General features: G+C 45.3%; 1 non-coding gene across 1 annotated transcript; it reads left to right on the top strand.

Annotated features, from left to right (window-relative positions):
* The first annotated feature begins 389 nt into the window (after positions 1–389).
* Positions 390–519, top strand: LOC115032818 (small nucleolar RNA SNORA70). Its single transcript, XR_003838481.1, has one exon. It is a non-coding gene; the product is annotated as a small nucleolar RNA SNORA70 (small nucleolar RNA).
* The last annotated feature ends 23367 nt before the right edge of the window (positions 520–23886 follow it).

Below are 23886 nucleotides of genomic sequence, written 5' to 3' on the forward strand. Positions count from 1 at the left end.
TGTATTTCTTACTATTATAACCAACCCTATATTGATAGCATACATAGTCTTACTTGGTTTCTATTAGAATGCTTTTTTTCTTTAAATATCTTCTGTGGTTTGAATATGGTTGTCCTCCTGAATCTTATGTTGCAGTTTAATCTCTATCTTCAGGGCACAATCTGCATAATTGCAGGGTTTTAAAGAAGAGAAGATGGAGGCTGGTGAGTAGGCTCACTGGTTAAGGGCACTGACTGCTCTAACAGAGGACCAGAGTTTGATTTCCAGCATCCACACAGCATCTTACAACCATCTATAATTCCAGTTCTGGGGAACCAGACCCTCCCCCTTTTGACCTCATGGGTATCAGGCCTGCATATGTTGCACATACATGTAGATAAAACACACACCTGCAACCAATTAAGCCAACCCAGGCCCTTTCCCCATGGGGGCCTAGTGTGCAATGCTCACAAACAGCAGCCTCCTTGACATGGGGCCTCTTGCTGATCTGGGTTGCCCTAAGAGACCTTGGAGACAATTTTCCAGCAGTTATTTAAGTCCCTGATCTCAGTGTTGTCCCCAGTCCAGGCTTCAGACAGGTAGGTATGTGGGGTGCCTTTGGGAAGCCCCGGGGCACAGTGGCCAGGGTTCACATTGGCTAAGTCATCATGTCCATCTGCACCAAACTGCAGAATAAGAAACACAGGGCTGAGTTCAAGTCCCTCCTGCCAGAAGATCCACATTCCAGAGAAGTGGAGAGTCACTAAGTTAATGCAGATGAATTTGAAGGCGTGGGTGCTAAGAAGTGGCTCACTCCTGACAGCTGTGGGGTCAAATATATCATCTCCAATTCCAGTCCCCTGGACTAGTGATGGGTCCTGCATTCCTGGGAATTCTACAGTGTTCTTCTTTACCCAACCAAATCATGTAAGGTAATAAGTCTCACATCCAGTCAGAAAGATAAAACCTCATACTCGTAAAATGAAAATATATCTAAATTTAAAAAAAAAAATTGAAGAGAGCCTACAAGAGACAGGCACATGCTCTTCCTGCCTCCTGCCATATGGTGATGCCCCAAGGTGCCTTTAGGACCATTTGGCAGATGTGACTCCTTTCTTTCAACCGTAACTGTAATCCAAACAAACCACTTTGTCTTATAATTTTCCACGAGCAGTGACACTGGACTGGGATATTATGTTACTAGTAACAGAAAATGGATTGCAGCAAGTGGAACACAGCAGCTCAGACAGACACAATCTATGAAAGATATGTGGAGTGTTAGCTTCTCAGGACCTGTCAGCATCCAGGCTCTGTGCTTCTTGAGCTTTGCCAACGTCTGGCAAACCCTACAGTTGGCATTCCTGTAAGACTTACTACATTATTTAGAAGGCTAATGGGCCTGGGGCCTTTTCAGTGATGGAAACAAACTCAGTGTTCCCCAACTTTGACTTCTTTCCTGGGGTCCTGGCTGTCTGAAAATTAAAGATACATAAAGCACCCTCAAAAAATCCGACTATTCCTCAGCTGAAGTGTCCTGCAGTTTTACGAATCACCTGCTCAGAACACAGGGATGAAAGAGAACCCAGTCAAGCCCCTTCATCACATTAGTAAAAATCTCAGTTCCCAAGGAGTCCTAGGAAGGCAGTAGAGCCGGTGGATGCTGAGGGACTGATTAGAAACTGAAATTCAGAAGTGCACGCTCACTGAAGTCAGCAAAGCTGCAGGATCTCCATGACACAGGGCAACAACAAGAGAGCCAAGAGGAGTCCTGGTGAGGGTCCAGTCTTGAGGTTGCAGCAGAAGCCAAAAGCCTCGAAGCAGACCAAGTGACTCACTGCAATGCACATTTGCAAGTAAAGTTGTTTGGGCAAAGGGTATACTGTGTGTACACCATGGTACACTGCAGCTTCCATGGAGAGGTTTTTTGGTTGGTTGGTTATTTGGTTGGTTTGATTTTCTTTTCTGGGGGTGAGACTGCAAGAGGGCAGCTATGCAGGGATGGGGAGATGATTGGGGTTTGGGGTGAATGGTGTGAAATTCACAAAGAATCAATACAGAGTCAAACAAATCGAGCCAGACTAATGTTTACAAAGCCCAGCCCCTCTAAAAAAAAAAAAAAAAGTCAGCAAATATAAAGAAACTTCCCGGTTCAATGTCTGCATTGTTGCATCTCACTGGTTTGGGAGGGGTGTGGTAACGAATTTCCAGAGAACCGGTCTCTTAATAGAAACACAGAAGCTTGCTCACAGCCCTGGGCTCTGGGTTTCTAAGCCTTCCTCTTGGTTTGCAGAGAGCCTCCTTCTCCCCATGTCTTCACACTTTCCTCTGAACCTAATGTCTTTTTATGAGGATGGCCATCCTAATGACCCATTTAACTAAAATTGCCTCTGTTCAGACTCCATCTTCAAATAAGGCACCTTCTGATGTGTTCCTGGTTAGGGCTCTTGCAGACATTGAATTTTTGTCAGTGGTGAGGGAAGATACATGATGCTGAACACTTGTGCGGCATAGAAATTCATTAATAATTTAACCCAGGGGAGAGGTTTATTGATGTTTGCCTGTGCTTTCTCCCAAATCCCCACTGTAGACTCATCTGAAGAAAACTAAGGTTTAACAAAATCCCCCCACCCCAGCTTCAGGAAGCCTGACATTTCTTCTTTCTCTTAGAGAAAAGTCTTTTACTTGTGTTCCCTGTTTAAAAATTATTATTAATTATTATTATTATTGTCTCTGTGTGTTTGTGTGTGTGTATGTTTTGCAAGCACACATGTCTGTGCACCACATATGGGTCTGGTGCCCTCAGAGGCCTGAAGAAGTCATCAGATTCTCTGCAACTGGAGTTATAGATAACTGTGAACCAGAATGTGGGTGCTGGGGTTTGAACTCAGGTCTTCTGAAAAGCAGTCAGTGCTCTTAACCACTGAGCCATGGCTTCAGCCCCTGTCTTCCCTCAAGAAAGTCGTAGGAAAGCATATTCCACAATGAAGGAGAACTTTCTGGAAATGAACCAGCCCAGACTTTCTGGAAGATGTACCCTGTAGGGATGAGCTACATTTTCCAAGAAAGTCAGGGAAAGATGTTTGTTTGGAGAATCAAGAGGCTTTGTCTGTGTGAGACCGGGATTGGAAGGGGCAGGTGAGAAACAGGGCTGGGGAAAGGGGACTGCTTGCCTACCTGTGAGTCTCTCCACAGGTGTCTGCTTTGAGAACTAGCCTTGGGTCCTCTGGGGACTGACACCTTTGGCTTTGCTTTCTGGCCCCATTTTCCTCATTCTGTACACAATGAGGAAAGCCATACTAAAGAGAGATGGTTGTGCCCCTCCCTTTGGCTCGCTTCCTTTTTTGTTTGGTTTTGTTTTGTTTTTTGAGACAGGGGTTCTTGATGGAACCCTGGTTGTCTGGGAACTAGCTCTGTAGACCAGACTGGCCTCAAACTCAGAGATCCCCCTGCCTCTGACTCTCAAGTGCTAGGATTAAAGGTATGTGCCATCATCATGCCCAGGCGACTATCTGACTCTTAGAAAATGGTACCTGCGAAAGAGGGATTTCTCCAGGTGTCTCACGCTGTGAGTGGGAAGATGCTGAAACCTGGTGCCAGCCAGAGAAGGAATCCGTCTTCCAGGAAAAGGTTTCACGATGTCCTGACAACTTGTTAGATCGTCTCACGGAGAGACTGGAGCTGAGACTGACGAGTGGAAGCATACCATGACCAGGATTGCATATCTCTGACATGCTGTTTAAAGCAAAACCTCATTTCAGGACCCTGAACATAGACAGACTTCAAGAGGCTATTGGATCCCTTTGTCTCTCTTCCCAACGTGGCCACTTTGAACAAATCTCGTTTCCCTGTATTTCTTAATGATTCATCTCTCAATAAACCCTCTAAAGAGAAACTGCTGCATTTGTTACAACTGTGCAGGTCCAGGCTTTGATCCCAACAACTCTGCTTACAACCTCATACTTGGGAGTGAAAGGAAATAAAACTTGAGACCTGTGATTCATGTAATGTATGTCAAATAGCCCAAAGAGTTGTTTGTGAGCTTTGAAACCTGGGGCTGAGAACATAGCAGAACAGACCAGGACATGCCCGGGCAGGCCCATCGCTTCCCTATCTCCCACCCCTCTGACCTCAGGCTGCTGATGTTTAAATGGACCAATCATGTGAAACCGCGCCAATTCCTCCCCCAGCCCCACTCCTTTTCTATAAAAACCCCTAGCTTCCAAGCCTTGTGGTCGAATCCACTGTCTCCTGTGTGAGATACGTTTCGACCCGGAGCTCCGCCATTAAAATACCTCGTGTTGTTACATCAAGGTGTTGTGTTCTATTCGTGATTCTTGGGTGCACGCTGAATCGGGAGTTGGGTGGGGGTTTCCCCACTAGGTTCTTTCATTTGGAGGTCCCACCGAGATCTGCGTGACACCCAAGAACCCCGAAGGACCCCTTGGAGGTACGTTTGTTTGTGTGAGTCTTGTATGTTGTCTGTTGTCTAAGTGTGTAAGTGTGAAACCGCTGAACTTGTGTCTTGGTTTTTCAATTCTGAGATTGTGGGTTTGAGTCCCACCTGTGTTACCAGTTCTGGTTTTCTGTATTCTGGCAGCTGCCACTGAGGACCGTAAGGACCCTAGTGGCTGTGGGAAGACGACGGTCTATTTCCCCACGGGCTGCAACCTTGGAAGACGTTCCGAGGGAGACCCTGGAGTGCCCAGGGTACGGAACAGTCAGGAGGACCTGGCTGTTGCCCGGCAGAGTGAAGAAGAGTGAGTGCTCTTCCTGCCAGAGGAGTGGACGCGGAATCCCACTCCGTCAGAGGTAGCGTTTGGCTGGTTGTATAAGTCCAGACGCGGACGAGTGTGTTTGGATGTCTTAGTGTTTTCCGTCTCTGTCATTGTGTTGTGTTTATTCTTATTCTTCACTATGGGACAGACCGTGTCTACTCCTTTATCTTTGACTAAGGACCATTGGACGGACGTTAGGGCTAGAGGACGAAATTTGTCAGTAACAGTGAAAAAAAAGCCATGGATGACTTTCTGTTCCTCAGAATGGCCTGTTTTTGGAGTAGGTTGGCCAGCAGAAGGAACTTTTTACTTACCCACCATAAGGGCTGTGAAGGCCATTGTTTTTCAGGAGGGGCCAGGATCGTATCCAGAGCAGCAACCGTACATCACGGTATGGGAGGACTTGGCACGCTACCCACCCCCGTGGGTTCGCCCATTCCTCCCGCCTCTCCGCCCTGGCACCAAGATTCTAGCCATCCGAGAAAATGGTGAGAAAGAGAAACCGAAACCACCGCTCGGGGGAGATGATGACCGCAGCACACCAGTGACGAAACCCCCCAAGATCTATCCAGAGATTGAAGAACCCCCTGAATGGCCCGACACCCCTCAACCCCCACCATATGCTTCCCAGCCCCAACCTTCAGCTCCCTCCGGACCCCTGCCTCAGGCCCCGGCCGGAGGAGGGGGTCCCTCCACAGGAACAAGGAGCCGGCGAGGAGTCACCCCTGAGGGGCCTGCGGATTCAACCGTGGCGCTCCCCCTCAGGGCTATTGGGGCTCCCCCTGCCGATCCGAACAGTCTACAGCCCCTACAGTATTGGCCTTTTTCCTCTTCTGACCTCTATAACTGGAAAGCTAATCACCCCCCTTTTTCAGAGAACCCTGCAGGACTCACTGGGTTGGTTGAATCATTAATGTATTCACACCAGCCGACCTGGGATGACTGCCAGCAGCTTCTGCAGACTCTATTCACAACCGAGGAGAGGGAGAGAATTCTCCTTGAGGCTCGGAAAAACGTCCGAGACGAGGCTGGGCGCCCTGTCCAAACTCCAGCTGAAATAGATGAAGGATTCCCGCTAACCCGGCCCCGATGGGATTATAATACGGCACCAGGTAGGGAACGACTGTCCAATTATCGCCGGGTCCTAGTGGCGGGTCTCAGAGGTGCTGCCCGGCAGCCCACGAATCTGGCCAAGGTAAGAGAGGTTATGCAGGGAGCAACTGAGCCCCCCTCAGTCTTCCTCGAAAGGCTCATGGAGGCTTATAGGAGATATACCCCATTCGACCCCACGTCTGAGGGTCAAAGGGCCTCAGTAATTATGGCCTTCATTGGCCAGTCGGCTCCTGACATTAGGAAGAAGTTACAGCGAATTGAGGGCTTGCAGGATTACACCATAAGAGATGTAGTTAGAGAGGCAGAGAAAGTGTATCATAGGAGAGAAACAGAAGATGAAAAGTTAGAGAGAGAGAAAAGAGAGAAAAGAGAGGATGAGGATAGGAGAGACAGGAGGCAAGAAAAGGTTTTGACTAGGATCCTGGCCGCAGTAGGAGAAAGAGATAACGGAAGAAAAGGTAGACAGTCAGGGTACCTGGGAGACAAAAGACAGCAGGGACCAAGGAGACCCCGAGAAGGCAGGCAGCGCCTGGAGAGGAACCAATGCGCATATTGCAAGGAAATGGGCCACTGGAAGAGCGACTGTCCGAAAAAAAAACAAGAGGTAAAGGTACTTTCTCTTGGAGAAGATGAAGACTAGGGGGAACGGGGCTCGGACCCCCTCCCCGAGCCTAGGGTAACCTTAGAAGTGGAGGGGACCCCTGTGGACTTTCTAGTTGACACGGGAGCCGAATTTTCAGTACTCAAAACACCTCTAGGAAAAGTGAAAAAAAATGAAAAAACCTTGGTGATTGGGGCCACGGGACAAAAGTTGTATCCATGGACCACATCCCGAGTAGTAGACATAGGGCGAAATCGAGTAACTCATTCATTTCTAGTCATTCCAGAGTGTCCTATGCCTTTATTGGGGAGAGACTTACTAACCAAGTTAAAAGCACAAATAACTTTCACCTCTCATCGACCGGAGGTTTTCTGGGGAATAAAAGTGCCCCAGACTCTAGAGCTGTCTTTACAACTAGGAGAGGAATATCGACTTTACCAAAATAAAGTAAAGCCCCATGAGGGATTACAGGACTGGTTGAATCGATACCCTCAGGCATGGGCAGAGACGGGAGGAGTGGGGATGGCAAAACTGGTCCCCCCCGTGGTGATTGAACTTAAGTCCGGGGCCACCCCTATAGGGGTCCGACAATATCCCATGAGCAGAGAAGCTCGAGAGGGTATACGCCCCCAAATCAACAAACTGCTCCAACAAGGGATTTTGGTTCCATGCAAATCCCCTTGGAACACTCCTCTACTTCCAGTAAAAAAACCAGGGACCAGTGACTACCGTCCAGTCCAGGACCTTAGAGAAGTCAATAAGAGAGTTCAGGACATACACCCCACGGTGCCAAATCCTTATAACCTCCTCAGCACCTTGCCACCTGGTCGGACATGGTACACAGTCCTGGATCTCAAAGACGCTTTTTTCTGTTTGAGGTTACACCCCAACAGCCAGCCCTTGTTCGCTTTCGAATGGCGAGACTCCGAGAGTGGACAAGCCGGACAGCTCACATGGACGAGGCTGCCTCAGGGATTCAAGAACTCGCCCACTTTGTTTGATGAAGCCCTACACCGAGATCTTGCTCTTTTCCGAGCCAATAACCCACAGGTGACTCTTTTGCAATACGTAGATGACCTGCTCCTAGCTGCAGAAACACGCGAGGACTGTGAAATTGGGACCCATAACCTCCTGGGCGAGTTAGGTAAGCTGGGGTATCGGGCCTCTGCTAAAAAGGCTCAGTTATGCCAGATAGAAGTGACCTACCTAGGATATGTCCTGAGAGATGGACAACGGTGGCTCACAGAAGCCAGAAAACAAGCTGTTATGCAGATCCCGGCCCCTACTACTGCTCGCCAGGTAAGAGAGTTCCTGGGGACTGCCGGGTTTTGCAGACTCTGGATTCCCGGATTTGCCTCACTGGCAGCTCCCTTGTATCCACTAACCAAAGAGAAAGGGGAATTCACCTGGACCAGGGAACATCAGCTAGCCTTTGAAACTCTCAAAAAGGCACTGCTGCAGGCTCCGGCATTGGCCCTGCCAGATTTAAACAAACCTTTCACCCTATACATTGATGAAAGAAATGGAGTGGCAAGGGGAGTTCTTACCCAGGTTTTGGGACCATGGAAGCGCCCGGTAGCCTACTTATCAAAGAAACTGGACTCTGTGGCCAGTGGATGGCCCTCCTGCCTGCGAGCGATAGCAGCCACGGCTGTGCTAGTAAGAGATGCTGACAAACTGACTATGGGCCAGAATGTTACCATAGTGGCCCCACACTCTCTTGAGAGCATCGTCAGGCAACCACCGGACCGCTGGTTGACCAACGCCCGAATGACGCATTACCAGAGCCTATTGCTGACAGAGCGAGTAAGTTTCGCACCCCCAGCCATTCTCAACCCTGCCTCCTTACTACCTGAGGACGAGGCCCCTGCACATAAGTGTGAAGAGATACTGGCAGAAGAGACTGGAATCCGGCCAGACCTCACAGACCAACCTTGGCCAGGGGCGATGACTTGGTTCACAGACGGAAGCAGCTTTGTGGTAGAAGGTAAGCGGAGGGCTGGGGCAGCAGTAGTAGATGGAAAGTCTGTCATATGGGCCAGCAGCCTGCCAGAGGGTACATCAGCTCAAAAAGCAGAACTAATCGCACTAATTCAAGCCTTAAGGCTGGCAGAAGGAAGGACTCTTAATGTCTATACTGACAGCCGGTACGCTTTTGCCACGGCTCATGTTCACGGAGCAATATACCGACACCGTGGACTGCTGACGTCTGCCGGCAAAGATATCAAAAATAAAGAAGAAATTCTCAGCTTATTAGAAGCTGTTCATCTGCCCCGTAGGGTGGCAATTATCCATTGCCCAGGACACCAGAAGGGAACTGGGCCCGTTGAAAAAGGAAATCAAATGGCAGACCAAGAAGCTAAAAAAGCAGCCCAAGGGCCAATGACTCTGGTGGTGAGAACCCAACAGCCCACTGCTGAGGAAATTAATAAAAGAACCCTCACAGAAGAAGAGGGGCGAGATTACTTAGCTAACATACACCATCTGACTCATTTAGGAACTAAAAAAATACTAAAATTGGTTAGTAAGTCCCCCTATTACATTCCTGGATTAAAGAGAATTGTGCAGGAGATAGTAAAAAACTGCCGTGCTTGTGCACTTACCAATGCTGGGTCTAGCAGGCTCCAGGAAGGAAAACGACTGCGAGGAGACAGGCCTGGAGCCTACTGGGAAACTGACTTCACTGAGGTGAAACCGGCTAGGTATGGAAATAAATATCTCCTAGTTTTTATAGACACCTTCTCAGGATGGGTCGAAGCGTTCCCCACCAAGAAAGAAACAGCTAATGTAGTGGTCAAGAAGATACTTGAAGAAATCCTTCCCCGCTTTGGGATACCTAAGGTAATGGGGTCAGACAACGGACCTGCCTTTGTCTCCCAGGTAAGTCAGGGATTGGCCAGGCAACTGGGGACAAATTGGAAATTACATTGTGCATACAGACCCCAGAGTTCAGGACAGGTAGAGAGGATGAACAGGACGCTAAAGGAGACTCTGACTAAAATAGCCTTAGAATCCGGTGGAAGCGATTGGACAGCCGTTCTCCCTTATGCCTTGTTCAGGGTTCGGAATACACCTGGACCCCTTGGCCTAACTCCATTTGAATTAATGTATGGGGCACCCCCACCCATTTTTATGACTGTAGGGGATAGGAATCACCCGGATGTGTCTTTCTCTCCTTCTTCTAGTCTTTTGGCTCGATTAAAAGCTCTCGAAATAGTAAGAAAAGAGGTCTGGGAACAGCTAAAAGAAACCTATGTTGCTGGTGACACACAGGTGCCGCACCAGTTTGAAGTAGGAGACGCAGTCCTGGTGAGGAGACACCGAGCGGGAAACCTAGAACCGAGGTGGAAGGGACCCTACTTGGTGCTACTGACAACGCCCACCGCGGTCAAAGTGGAAGGAATCCCCACTTGGGTCCACGCATCCCACGTCAAGAGAGCACCCCCTGGAGTCAGCCATGATGAGTGGACTTTGGAGAAGACTACTAACCCTTTTAAGTTGCGCCTGCTTCGTAAGAGCGATCCCAAAGGACTTCAACCCCCACAGTCCTGTTCAACAAACGTGGGAGGTACTCAATGAGGGGGGTAGGGCTGTGTGGACAATCGCCGAGGTACACCCTCTGTGGACTTGGTGGCCTGATCTTTTCCCTGACATCTGTAAGTTGGCTATAGGAGCCCCTCCTGGATGGGACTTGGAGGGGTACTCTGACATTCAGAGGGCACCTTTAACACCCCCTCCGTACGTAGAAAAACATTCGAGAGACCCATGGGGTGGTTGCTCTAACCAAAGGGATAGAAGTATGCTTCGAACCCATCCCTTCTATGTCTGTCCCGGGCCCCACCGAAGTCAATCCCTTAATCCAACATGTGGAGGTAAGGCTGACTTCTATTGCAAGAGCTGGGGTTGCGAGACTTCAGGTACAGCCCACTGGAAGCCCTCCTCAAGCTGGGACTATATTAGAGTAACAGCCAACTATTCCCTAGCGTCTTATGTACCTGGAGGATTCGACCTAGACGAGTGTACTGACTGGTGCCATCCGCTCCGTGTCACCTTTACTGAACCAGGGAAAAGAGCTCTGGGATGGACAAAAGGGTATACCTGGGGTCTTAGGATTTACAAGGAAAGATATGATGAGGGATTATTGTTCACCATCAGACTAAAAGTAGAGACCCCCTACAATCCTTTAGGCCCCCCAACCAAGTCCACACCCCTCACCCATACTATTCCTCAGCCTACTCCGGTGATTGCGGACCCTCTTAGTATGGCTGCTACCACCCAACCTCCCACTCCTCAGGTACCTCTAATTATTACCCCTGAGATTCCTTCAACAAGACAGAGGATGTTTAACCTAGTGAGAGGAGCCTTTTATGCCCTTAATAGAACTGATCCAAGGGCTACTGAGGACTGCTGGCTATGCCTGACCTCGGGTCCGCCTTATTATGAAGGAATTGCTTTCAATGGAGATTTCAACAGAACCAGCAGCCATACTTCCTGCTCTTGGGGAACAGGACAAAAACTGACCCTGACTGAAGTATCTGCGAGGAGTCCAGGTCTCTGTATAGGCACCCCACCTTCCACTCACAAACACCTATGCGGACAAATTCAGTCCGTGTCCAGAACGGAAGCTAATTACTATCTTGTACCTTCCCCGGTTGGATGGTGGGCTTGCAATACAGGACTTACTCCCTGTGTATCAACTAAGGTTTTTAATTCATCTCATGATTTTTGTGTCATGATCCAGCTGTTACCCCGCGTATATTATCACCCTGCATCCAGTTTAGAAGAAAGCTATGCTGGCCGGCGGTCGAAAAGAGAACCAATTACTTTAACCCTGGCTGCATTCTTGGGAATAGGTATGGCAGTAGGAGTGGGGACAGGAGTGTCAGCTTTGATAGAAGGAAGACAGGGAATTCAGTCTTTGAGGGATGCTGTCAATGAAGACCTAGCGGCAATAGAGAAGTCCATTGACGCTTTAGAAAAATCTTTGACCTCCCTGTCTGAGGTAGTTTTGCAGAACAGGAGAGGTCTTGATTTGTTGTTCCTAAAGGAAGGAGGACTGTGTGCTGCCCTTAAAGAAGAGTGCTGCTTCTATGCAGATCATACAGGAATAGTTAGAGACTCTATGCAGAAACTGAGAGAAAGATTAGAGCGAAGGAAACGGGAACGGGATGCTCAACGGGGGTGGTTTGAGTCGTGGTTTGAATCACGACCATCTTGGATAACTTCTTTGATTTCCGCTGTAGCTGGACCAATCCTTATGATATGCTTAGCTTTAGTTTTCGGCCCCTGTATAATAAATAGAGGAATGGCTTTTATCCAGAGTAGAATTGATACAGTAAAACTCATGGTTCTTCAAAGGCAATATCAACCTATAGTTCAGGTAGATGAAGAGTTAGGGGACACCAATCTCTAAAATTCTATGATTAGAATTAGTCTAAACAGAAGAAGAGGGGAATGAAAGGAAATAAAACTTGAGACCTGTGATTCATGTAATGTATGTCAAATAGCCCAAAGAGTTGTTTGTGAGCTTTGAAACCTGGGGCTGAGAACATAGCAGAACAGACCAGGACATGCCCGGGCAGGCCCATCGCTTCCCTATCTCCCACCCCTCTGACCTCAGGCTGCTGATGTTTAAATGGACCAATCATGTGAAACCGCGCCAATTCCTCCCCCAGCCCCACTCCTTTTCTATAAAAACCCCTAGCTTCCAAGCCTTGTGGTCGAATCCACTGTCTCCTGTGTGAGATACGTTTCGACCCGGAGCTCCGCCATTAAAATACCTCGTGTTGTTACATCAAGGTGTTGTGTTCTATTCGTGATTCTTGGGTGCACGCTGAATCGGGAGTTGGGTGGGGGTTTCCCCATTAGGTTCTTTCAGGAGCAGAGTGTGAGTGTGTCCACCGGACACACAGCCACGCAGTGAAAGCCTGTGGCTCCTAGAACAAGCCTGGCTCATAAGATGTGACCAGAGGCAATCCATGCGGGTTCTGAGGTGTCTCCCAGGGATAAAGTCACAAAGCCAGGCACTCCTCTGTCCTCAGTTGCTGTGGGTCAGAGCAGAGATATGATGGAGGCTGATCAGCTGGAAATGCAAATCAGGCAGACACCCTGGCCTGGGAGGTGAAAAACAGAGGCAGGCTCACTGTCATGGAAAGACCTTAGTGCACTGCTACCTCCCCATACTGTGCCTACACCCCTAGCCTGACACTTGGAATAGAAATGAGGCTCTCACTGCTTAGAGTCATTTCAATGCAGTAAGTTACTTTGCTCTCAATACTTAATCTAACAAGTGAAAGCTGAAGTTGAACTCTGTGTCTGGGAGAAATTCAAGTCCATTGCATATGCCAATGAAGAATCATACATGTGCTTCCTATTTTATTGTGATTATTTTATTTATTTATTTATTTATTTATTTTCGAGACAGGGTTTCTCTGTGTAGCCCTGGCTGTCCTGGCACTCACTTTGTAGACCAGGCTGGCCTCGAACTCAGAAATCCGCCTGCCTCTGCCTCCTGAGTGCTGGGATTAAAGGCGTGCGCCACCACGCCCGGCTTTTTATTGTGATTATTATCATTATTATTATTATTATTGAGACATAGTCTTTCTATCTCTTTTTCTTTCTGTGTCTGTCTCTCTGTCTTTCTGTCTCTGTTTCTGTCTCTGTCTCTCTATCTATCTCTGTTTTTCTGTTTGTCTCTGTTGCTTTCTGTCTCTGTCTCTGTCTCTGTCTCTGTCTCTGTAGTCCTGGGTGTCCTGGAACTCACTATGTAGACCAGGGTGGCTTTCAGTTCACAGAGAGCCGCTTGCCCCTGCCTCCCCAGGGCTAGGATTAACAGTATGCACCACCATGCCCAGCTGCTTCTTGCTTTACAATCTATTATAATCAATTTTGTTTTTAGACCAATAAGAGCCAGAAATTTTAAGTGGGTTTTATTTTAGAGGGATGATTCTGATTTTTTTCTTTTGATTTGTGCATGAAAATCTTTGTGGAAGAGGGAAGAGAATACTCCATGCTTAAGAAAACATGCATTATAGCAAACTTGAAGATTAATCAAGACCTACAATTTAAGAACAGTTTAAAAATGGCATGTGCTAGCCTGCTTCCCTTAAATTTTCTTTTACAAGTGAATCTGTAAAGTGGTGCTCTGAGGTGGCATTTAGATTTAGGGGTGAGAGAGGAGGGCTAACATGGTGAGATTTGAGGTTATAAATGTTCTGATCGTAAGCATGCCATTTGTTGTCTTGCCTGAGATGGCTTTAGGAACACAGGTCTCCACAGGCAATTTTGGTTTTATCAGTGATGGTGAGGTTTCTGTACCCTGCCAAGGTTTCCTTTCTCATTACCCTTTCTGTTTTGCATTCCTGCCTCAGGGCGGGTGGGGTGTGAAGGCCCTGCTTGTCTGGCTGTGCCTGCCCCAGTGTACTTTGTCTCACAGTTCTCCCTGACTAGTAAATGGCAGGCAGGAAGTTGAAGGTGAGGTGTGTCAGCCTCCAGCAGGACTGTCTGTCAGGTTGCACCTGTGAGAAACTGGTCAAAACCAGAACAAAGCTGAAAACTGAGACAGTGGCTGGAGTTCAGACTAGAGTACAGGAGGCGACAGGTGCAAAGGAATTCCACATCATGGCAAGGATTTTTGACTTCATCTAATGCCGCTAATGTTGTAGTAATCTTACTTAATTTTTTAAGATGTCACTAGAAAATTGAGCAAACAAAATACTTAGGAAGTCTTAAAGATTAAATTAGACAAAACTAATTTATAATAAAATAAGTGTTTTAATGCCTGGTTAAGCAGACACATGTTTGGTTTACTAAAGCTGTCAGAGACTAGAGCTTTGGCTCAGTGGTGAAGTACTCAAAGCTATGCGTTAGAGACCCAGTGCTGGGGGAGGGGGGCGGGGGGGAGAAAGAAAACAAGAAAGTAAAAAAAGACTCAACTATAGAAAATCAGAGTGACCATAACATAGTGCAAGACAGATGTTTTACAGATACATTTCTTTTTATAATAGATAGAAAAATCATTCTATGCCAAGCCGAACAAGTTTAAAGAAAATCTGAACAAAAGTATCCCAGACAATAGAAGATAACTCCGATCGGACACCTACAGAGGCAGATACCACAGAACTGCTTTAAAGAGCCCCAATTGAGCTGATTCTACCTACTTCTACAAAGAGAACAGGAGAAAAGGAAAGCAGCTAGCCAGGTACGCTCTCTGGGCTCCGACAACTTGGGTGCCCTGTGGCTGTGTTCGCACAACAGGAAGATGCAGAGAACAGAGCTGCTGTTGCTGACCAGCGGGGGGCTTGTTGACACAGCCTCAGAGAAAGCCTGAATTACTGCTAAAGTCTCTGGGCAAATCAGGATCCTAGTGTGATGTGTCACTTTAGAGATCCAACCGAGTCACAGCACTGCCACAGAGGCATTTAAAAAAAGAAAACAAACCCGAGAAAAGTGTTAAAGAAGGTGTTGATCTATTGATATAGAGAGGTGTTTTTCTAGAATACATAGGAAGGCAGGCAAGATGAAGCACCAGGTGGAGACGTTAAAGCTGTACCTCTCAATACTATACCATGGGATTTCCTGTGTCTAAAGTCAATACCCTGATGAAGAGTAGGCAATCAGGTAAATGACCACAGCTACTTGTGTGACTATGTGAGGTATGGATTCCTGATAACCCAACCCTCCAAGACATCTCTACATGGAATTCAGATGTAAAGTGTGGCTATGAGTAAAACAGAGTCCTTGGCCAGCATCACCCGCTCTCCTCCGTGTTCTCAGGCTAACTCTGTCAGGAGGACAGTGCTGTCAAACAACTCTCGACCAGATGGTGGTGGAAGAACGGGAGACAATGAAGGCTGTGGCTCCTGCTTCTTAGAATGGAGAAATAGCTCAGTAACATCAAAGGTGATGTCTTCGTATTTATACAAGGGTTTGTTATTTTATTCTGGAGGTTTTGTTTGTTACCTGTGCCATGCCTAAGCCTTGATTTGAATTCACAAGTGACTTTATACTCAAAAGATGTAGAAAACATTTTCAGAGAGCTAAAACTTGTATACAACCATATAACAAGAAATAGCCAAGATTCCAAAAGAGCTCAAGACCGCATCAGAACGTACACCTGGACCACCATCCTCGAGAGCACTGGTTCTCAGCCTTCCTAAGGCTATGACCCTTTAATACCTCATGCTGTGGTGACCCCCAGCCATAAAGTTGCTTTATTGCTACTTCATAACTGTAATTTTGCTACTGTTATGAATCGTAATGTAAATGTTTGATATGCAGGGTATTTGATATGTGACCCCCAAAAGCGTTTCGACCCACAGGTTGAGAACCATTGCTCTAGGGCCCATGGAGGGCTTTAAATCCATATAATGAAATTACTGGGTAACATATAGCAGGGATCTTCCCAAGTGTAACTGATGAACATGCTACTCTTGTGCTCTAGAAATACGATCCCATTGTTGTGTTGACAGTGTACATGCTTTAACAAAGGGTATCAGCATCCTTAGCCACTCTGCCAACTACCCACAAAGGAGGAAGATAAACAGAAGCGATGTCCTAGGACTATCACATAGGGGCACTCTGTGTGTGTGTGTGTGTGTGTGTGTGTGTGTGTGTGTGTGTGAGCATGCCCACACCCGTGCCTCTATGCAGAGGAGGGCAGAGGAAGAAGGGAAGGTGAGTGTGAGTGAGCTTCAAGCTACTTCTTCATAATGCCCCTCTTAGGGATAGAACCTAAGCAAATCTCCCTGTGACTAACATTTAGAGTCTCAGTAAACTGACGCTGTGAGACTGTTCTGGATTGTTCTGGTTTTTTGTTTGTTTGCTTGTTTTTAATGTTGCTGTGACAAAACACTCTAAGCATAAGCATCTCAGGGGAGGATGAGGGCATTTCCGCTTACACGTTGCAGACATCATGGAGAGAAGTCAGGGCATAGACCCCAGGCAGGAACTGGAAGCGGGAACCACGGAGGAATGCGGCTTCCTGGCTTGCTCATAGACTCATGCTTAGCTAGCTTTTTATTTTATTTTATTTTATTTTTTTTAATTAGATAATTTCCTCAATTACATTTCCAATGCTATCCAAAAAGTCCCCAATATACTCCCCCCCCCAGTCCCCCACCCACCCACCCCCACCCCTTGGCCCTGGCATTCCCCTGTACTGGGGCATATAAAGTTTGCAAGTCCAATGGGCCTCTCTTTCCAGTGATGGCCTACTAGGCCATCTTTTGATACAAATGCAGCTAGAGACAAGAGCTCTGGGGTACTGGTTAGTTCATAATAATGATCCACCTATGGGGTTGCAGTTCCCTTTAGCTCCTTGGGTACTTTCTCTAGCTCCTCCATTGGGGGCCCTGTGATCCATCCAATAGCTGACTGTGAGCATCCACTTCTGTGTTTGCTAGGCCCCGGCATTGTCTCACAAGAGACAGCTATATCTGGGTCCTTTCAGCAAAATCTTGCTAGTGTATGCAATGGTGTCAGCATTTGGAAGCTGATTATGGGATGGATCCCTGGATATGGCAGTCTTTAGTTGGTCCATCCTTTCTTCACAGCTCCAAACTTTATCTCTGTAACTCCTTCCATGGGTGTTTTGTTCCCAATTCCAAGAAGGGGCACAGTGTCCACACTTTGGTCTTCGTTCTTCTTGAGTTTCATGCGTTTAACAAATTGTATCTTATATCTTGGGTATCCTAAGTTTTTGGGCTAATATCCACTTATCAGTGAGTACATATTGTGTGAGTTCCTTTATGAATATGTTACCTCACTCAGAATGATGCCCTCCAGATCCATCCATTTGCCTAGGAATTTCATAAATTCATTCCTTTTAATAGCTGAGTAGTACTCCATTGTGTAAATGTACCACATTTTCTGTATCCATTCCTCTGTTGAGGGGCATCTGGGTTCTTTCCAGCTTCTGGCTATTATAAATAAGGCTGCTATGAACATAGTGGAGCATGTGTCCTTCTTACCGGTTGGAACATCTTCTGGATATATGCCCAGGAGAGGTATTGCTGGATCCTCTTAAATACAGCCAGGACCACATGTCGTGAGAAATGGTGCCACCCACAGTGGGCTGGGCCCTCCCACATCAATTAACAATAAAGACAAGCCGTCACAGACAAGATCACAGACCAGCTTGATAAAGATTACTCAATTGAAACTCTCTTTTTTCCCAAATGAGTCTATGCTGTGTCAAGTTGACACTCACTGCTAACTGGGGCATGGCCCAACTGAAGGCTCAGTGTCTGGTGCTGGTGAAGATCCCTTGGTATTAGCTGAGTTATCCTGCTTTCTTCTTCCATGGCAGACTGCTCACCACTGTATAGTCTCCCTGACCAAGTCTGTAGGCTTCACTTATTACAAGGTTTTTATTCCTCAGGGAATTCTCTACACAGTTCCAATTTCTATAGCTCCCTCATGTTCCCCTCTTTTTTGCATTTTTATCCTTCAGTGGGAATTTAACCAAAGTAGACAAAAATTTATGCTAAACTCTTTCCATGGCTTCAGTTTTCCTGACTAGAATCTATCTCATACAGTCCTAGAAATGGTAAACACAGTGATCAAGGAGGAAAAAAAAAGTGCTGTAAATATTGGAAAGCAACAAGTTGTATTTTTAAAACACGATTAAAGAAGACCTACCAGAAATTGATCCAAAAGAGCAAGTGAGTGGGCAGAGCTAGAGACCATCGTGTTAGGTGAGATAAGGAAGAACGGGAAAAACAGATGCCACATATTGCCTTTCACATGTGGAGTCTACTTTAAAAAAGGGAAAGAGGGCAGAACAAGACACTCTGGGAAGAGAAGGGGGATGAGCGAGGGTAAGAGTGGGGTAAATGTGATCACAGCACATTGTGTGCACATATAAACTATAATGAAACCTATTATTTTGTGTAATACTATATACTAATAAAAATAACAAAATATATCAAATGAAAAATATATAGTATAAAGGTTTTAAAAAAGGAATACATAAAAGCTTCAGGATATTGGAGGTCTATAATAGAATATGATGTTTTTATATGGTCAATACACAACTAGAAAGTACAATGTAAAAAACTTGATTTCTAGCAATATGGAGAACATGAGTGCAAAGGGGAAGAGAGAGAGAGAGAGAGAGAGAGGGAGAGAGAGAGAGAGAGAGAGAGAGAGAGAGAGAGAGAGAGAGAGAGAGAAATATTTAGCCACGATAGTATAGCAACTACCACAGCAGGAGAAACTAGAAACTCCTATTCAAATTGAGCCTTTAAATTAAAAATTTAAAGAACAAGAAGTTAGCCAGCAAAATAGGCAGAAAAATTACCTCTCACAATCTCACTGCTGTTCAAGTTAATTTTGTAAAACAGCCTGAAGTCTCATAAAGTTTTCACCTTCCTCAAGGAGACAAGTGAAGGAAAGCCCATTAATTTTAAAGTATAAGTTATTAAAGAGAAGCAAGTGCAAACGGCAATCGGGTCCATATGCTAAAATGCAAATTAGGAAACTTAGAAACTAGAATTTAAGATCAGAGAAGGAACTCTAGAGAGACACTGTCAGAAAGAGATGTAGTGAGTTATTTCTGAGGAATTCACTGGGAATAAGGCACAGGGAAGCAAAGATATACAAATATGAATATGCAGTATCAAGAACTGGGGAGAATAGGCCACAAATATATATTTTATGAGTTCTTAAAGACCATCAAAGAACCAATAAGGAGAAAGAAAAGAAACAAGACTCGCTAAAAATTTTAAATGAAGAAACATTTTTAGCTTAAAAGTATATCTTAAATCCCTTTCATGTTAATTGAATATAAATTGGATCCATTTCTAAGCCCAAGAGAAAGAGGAAGTTTAAAAGTTATCGAAGGAAAAGTGTTAGATTTCGAACAGAAGTGAAACATTATCAACAGCAAACTACTCATGTAGTGAAAGAGACTGAAAGATGGAGCAAAGGGGAGAAAGAAGTATGGGCTTAGGAACCCCAAGAGCAAGTTCTCAACACAAAGGAGATTTATTTACCTGGGAGGGACAGAGGGCAGCGAGAAGGGACAAAACAGGAGATCGAGGATGAGGGAGAAGAGGGAGGACAAAGGAGAGGGAGGAAGGGTATTTGTCTCAGAGTGGGGCCAAGGACTGCCTCTGGATAGACAGCACATAGAAAAATGTTGGTTTATGCCGGGCGGTGGTGGCGCACGCCTTTAATCCCAGCACTTGGGAGGCAGAGGCAGGTGGATTTCTGAGTTCGAGGCCAGCCTGGTCTACAAAGTGAGTTCCAGGATAGCCAGGGCTACACAGAGAAACCCTGTCTCGAAAAACCAAAAAAAAAAAAAAAAAAAAAAAAAACAAAAAAAACAAAAAAAACAAAAACAAAAAAAAAAGTTGGTTTATAAAGGTATAACAGGAATCTGCGTTAGGATGAGGTGTTTAATTTTGATTGGGTATGTTAATTAGGTAAGCCACAGGAGGTTTTGATTGCTGGACTTGAATGCTTAGATAGCTGGACTTTAGTAATCAGCCTTAGGTAAAAGAAGTGACCAAATAAGGGACTAGACCTTGGTTGCTAGCTTTAGAAATGTAATCTAATGGTTTTTAGCAAGGCAGGAGGACTAGGAAAAAGGGCAATTCTTGTTTGAGCCAAGCTTGCTGTGCCGTGCTTGAGCTGACAAGAGTCCTTTCACTAACTAGTTAGTTCAAGATGCTAACTTATAGCCAGACATGGTAGACATATCCAGAAAGTCAGCATTTGGGAGGCTTGAGTTCAAGGCCAGCCTGGTCTATATAGAATGAGTTCCAGGACAGCCAGAGATACACAGAGAAACCCTGTCTTGAAAAACAAGCACACACAATAGTAGTAATAATAGTAATAATAATTAACAAATAAAAATTAGGCACAATCATCAAAAGAACAGAAATGCAATTTATAGCATCAATACTAATAGGATAAAGATTAAAATATCCTGAAAACAGTTTCAACAAAAAATAGGCAAGAATTAAAAAAAAATGGGGTGGGGGGGTTGGGAATGGTAAAGGGGAAGACGCAACCTGTGCGCCTGGCGCTGAGAGGAGTTGCTCTGCAAAGCTACAAAGTTGCACACTGGGTTTAGAAACTAGCCATCAGGGTGAATAGGTGTTGCTGGGAACAGCTCACAGGAACAGCAAGCAGACAGGAAGTCACATAGGAAGTAGACAGGAAGTGAATAAAATAAACGGGGGAGAGGGGACTTACAGACTTCTCCTGGTACCCTTGATGACTGAACCAAGGTGGGCTAATTGGCAAAGTAGAGTGTTAACAGTGTAATGCTGAAAAGATAGTGACTGGGCAGTGTCCCACCCTGCTGGTCCAGAACTTTTCAGTGAATTGCTTGGCTTTGCTCATGTGACAATGAAACACCAGCAGAGGTTACAGCAAACATAGTAAAACTCTTCGTTAGAGAGCTCTCTAGTGTCTCCACAGTGGCATCACTTGGCTATATTTCTACCTATACCACATCCATCTGTAGTCACAGAAAAGCCTCCTGACCAGTAAAATCCTGGAACTCTAACTCCTTATGTATGCAGGAATTATGTCACCACGATAAGATATTGTGGGAATGTTAAATGACAACTCTGGGGGCTCATTGGTTAAGAGCACTGCCTGTTCTTCTAGAGGACTTGAGTTCAACTCCCAGAGCCCAGTGGTGGCCCACAACCTTCATAACTCAAGTTCCAGGGAATCTGTTGATCTCTCAAGCCACAAGGCTCACAAATGGTGCACAGACATATGTGCAGGCAAAACACTCATTCATATAAAAATAAAATTAAGAAAAGACAAATGTGTACTGGTACAGTGACAGACAGGTAGATCAATGGAATAGAATTGAAAACCCAGAAATGAATCCACACAGCTATGGTCACTTGATCTTTGACAAGGGAGCTAAAACCATCCAGTGGAAAAAAGACAGCATTTTCAACAAATGGTGCTGGCACAACTGGTGGTTATCATGTAGAAGAATGTGAATTGATCCATTCCTATCTCCTTGTACAATGCTCAAATCTAAGTGGATCAAAGACCTCCACATAAGACCAGAGACACTGAAATTAATAGAGGAGAAAGTAGGGGAAAGCCTCGAAGCTATGGGCACAGGGGAAAAAATTCCTAAACAGAACAGCAATGACTTGCACTGTAAGATCAAGAATTGACAAATGGGACCTCATAAAATTGAAAAGCTTCTGTAAGGCAAAAGACACTGTCAATAAGACAAAAAGGCCACCAACAGATTGGGAAAGGATTTTTACCAATCCTAAATCTGATAGGGGACTAATATCCAATATATACAAAGAACTCAAGAAGATGGACTCCAGAAAATCAAATAACCCTATTAAAAATGGGGTTCAGAGCTAACCAAAGAATTCTCAACTGAGGAATACCGAGTGGCTGAGAAGTACCTGAAAAAATGTTCAACATCTTTAATCATCAGGGAAATGCAAATCAAAACAACCTTGAGATTCCACCTCACATCCGTCAGAATGGCTAAGATCAAAAATTCAGGTGACAGCAGATGCTGGCGAGGATATGGAGAAAGAGGAACACTCCTCCATTGCTGGTGGGATTGCAAGCTTGTACAACCACTCTGGAAGTCAGTCTGGTGGTTCCTCAGAAAATTGGACATAGTACTACCGGAAGATCCAGCAATACCTCTCCTGGGCATATATCCAGAAGAAGTTCCAACTGGTAATAAGAACACATGCTCCACTATGTTCATAGCAGCCTTATTTATAATAAATAGCCAAAAGCTGGAAGAACCCAGATGTCTCTCAACAGAAGAAGGAATACAGAAAATGTGGTACATTTACACAATGGAGTACTACTCAGCTATTAAAAACAACGGATTTATGAAATTCTTGGACAAATGGATGTATCTGGAGGATATCATCCTTAGTGAGGTAACCCAATAACAAAAGAAGTCATTAGATATGCACTCACTGATAAGTGGATATTAGCCCAGAAACTTAGAATACCCAAGATACAATTTGCAAAACACAAGAAAATCAAGAAGAGGGAAGACCAACGGGTGGATACTTCATTCCTCTTTAGAATAGGGAACAATATACCCATGAAAGGAGTTACAGAGACAAAGTTTGGAGCTAAGATGAAAGGATGGACTATCCAGAGACTATCCCACCCGGGGATCCATCCCATAATCAGCCACCAAACCCAGACACTATTGCACAATGCCAGAAAGATTTTGCTGAAGGGACCCTGATATAGCTGTCTCATATGAGGCTATGCCAGTGCCTGGCAAATATAGAAGTGGAGGCACACAGTCATCTATAAGATGGAACACAGGGCCCCCAATGGAGAAGCTAGAGAAAGTACCCAAGGAGCTGAAGGGGTCTGCAACCCTATAGGTGGAACAACAATATGAACTAACCAGTACCCTCAGAGCTTGTATCTCTAGCTGCATATGTAGCAGAAGATGGCCTAGTTGGTCATCATTGGGAAGAGAGGCCCCTTGGTATTGCAAACTTTATATGCCCCAGTACAGGGGAATGCCAGGGCCAAGAAGTGGGAGTGGGTGGGTAGGGGAGCAGGGCAGAGGGAGGGTATAGGGAACTTTCGGGATAGCATTTGAAATGTATATAAAGAAAATATCTAATAAAAATAAATAAATAAAAAAGGAAAGAAAAGACAAATGTGCTAACTAGTGCCAATACATGGACAGGCTTATGTAAAATAAATTTTAAAACGAAGACAAACAAGAACACATCTTACATGTACCTCACGTACTACAATGTAGATATTCTTGAAGGACCGGTAGTAAAACTGAAATAATGTAAATTAAGTTGGAAGAATGGTTATTATGCTTCCTGCTCCTTCATATAAAGTTTCACAAACCTGATTTCTTTTTAATATGAGAAAATGTACTCATTTGTATATCCAGAGCTGCTCCCTTCCCCTTCTCAATGTTCTTTTTAATTTTGTTTCTTCTTAGCAAATGAAATAATCTTTTATTTTTTTTCTGACCCACCCACAAGTTTTTAAACAGTTCTTGCTTTTACAGCTGCTGATTCTAATATTAGCCGGCTAAGGGAAGTTCACCCTCCCAACTAATTCAAAATAAAAATAAAATCAAGAAGTACAATTAAAGAGAATTTACTCTGATCGTTGTGACCACCCATCATGCCATGCATGGTTTGCACCATGGTTTGAGCTAGCATCACTGCTGGAGTTGGTCCTGCTGTGAAAGGTGTTTGGTGTGGCAAGGATAAAGACAAAGGTTCCCCCCCCCAGGAAAATATTCCCTCTGAAGGCGCACTCTGGACAGAGCAGAGCCAGGAAGCTTTTCTCTGGGTACTCAATAAACCCTTGGGGATAGTTAGTATCTCCTGGGTCTGTTTTTTATTTTTGTTGCTTTTCCAGTGTGAGGGTTCAAATCCAGGGCCTTGCACACTGGAGGCAGGT

Source organism: Mus caroli, unplaced genomic scaffold (genome assembly GCF_978045245.1).
Source record: "Mus caroli unplaced genomic scaffold, Mus_caroli_1 scaffold_14, whole genome shotgun sequence".
Taxonomy (NCBI): domain Eukaryota; kingdom Metazoa; phylum Chordata; class Mammalia; order Rodentia; family Muridae; genus Mus; species Mus caroli.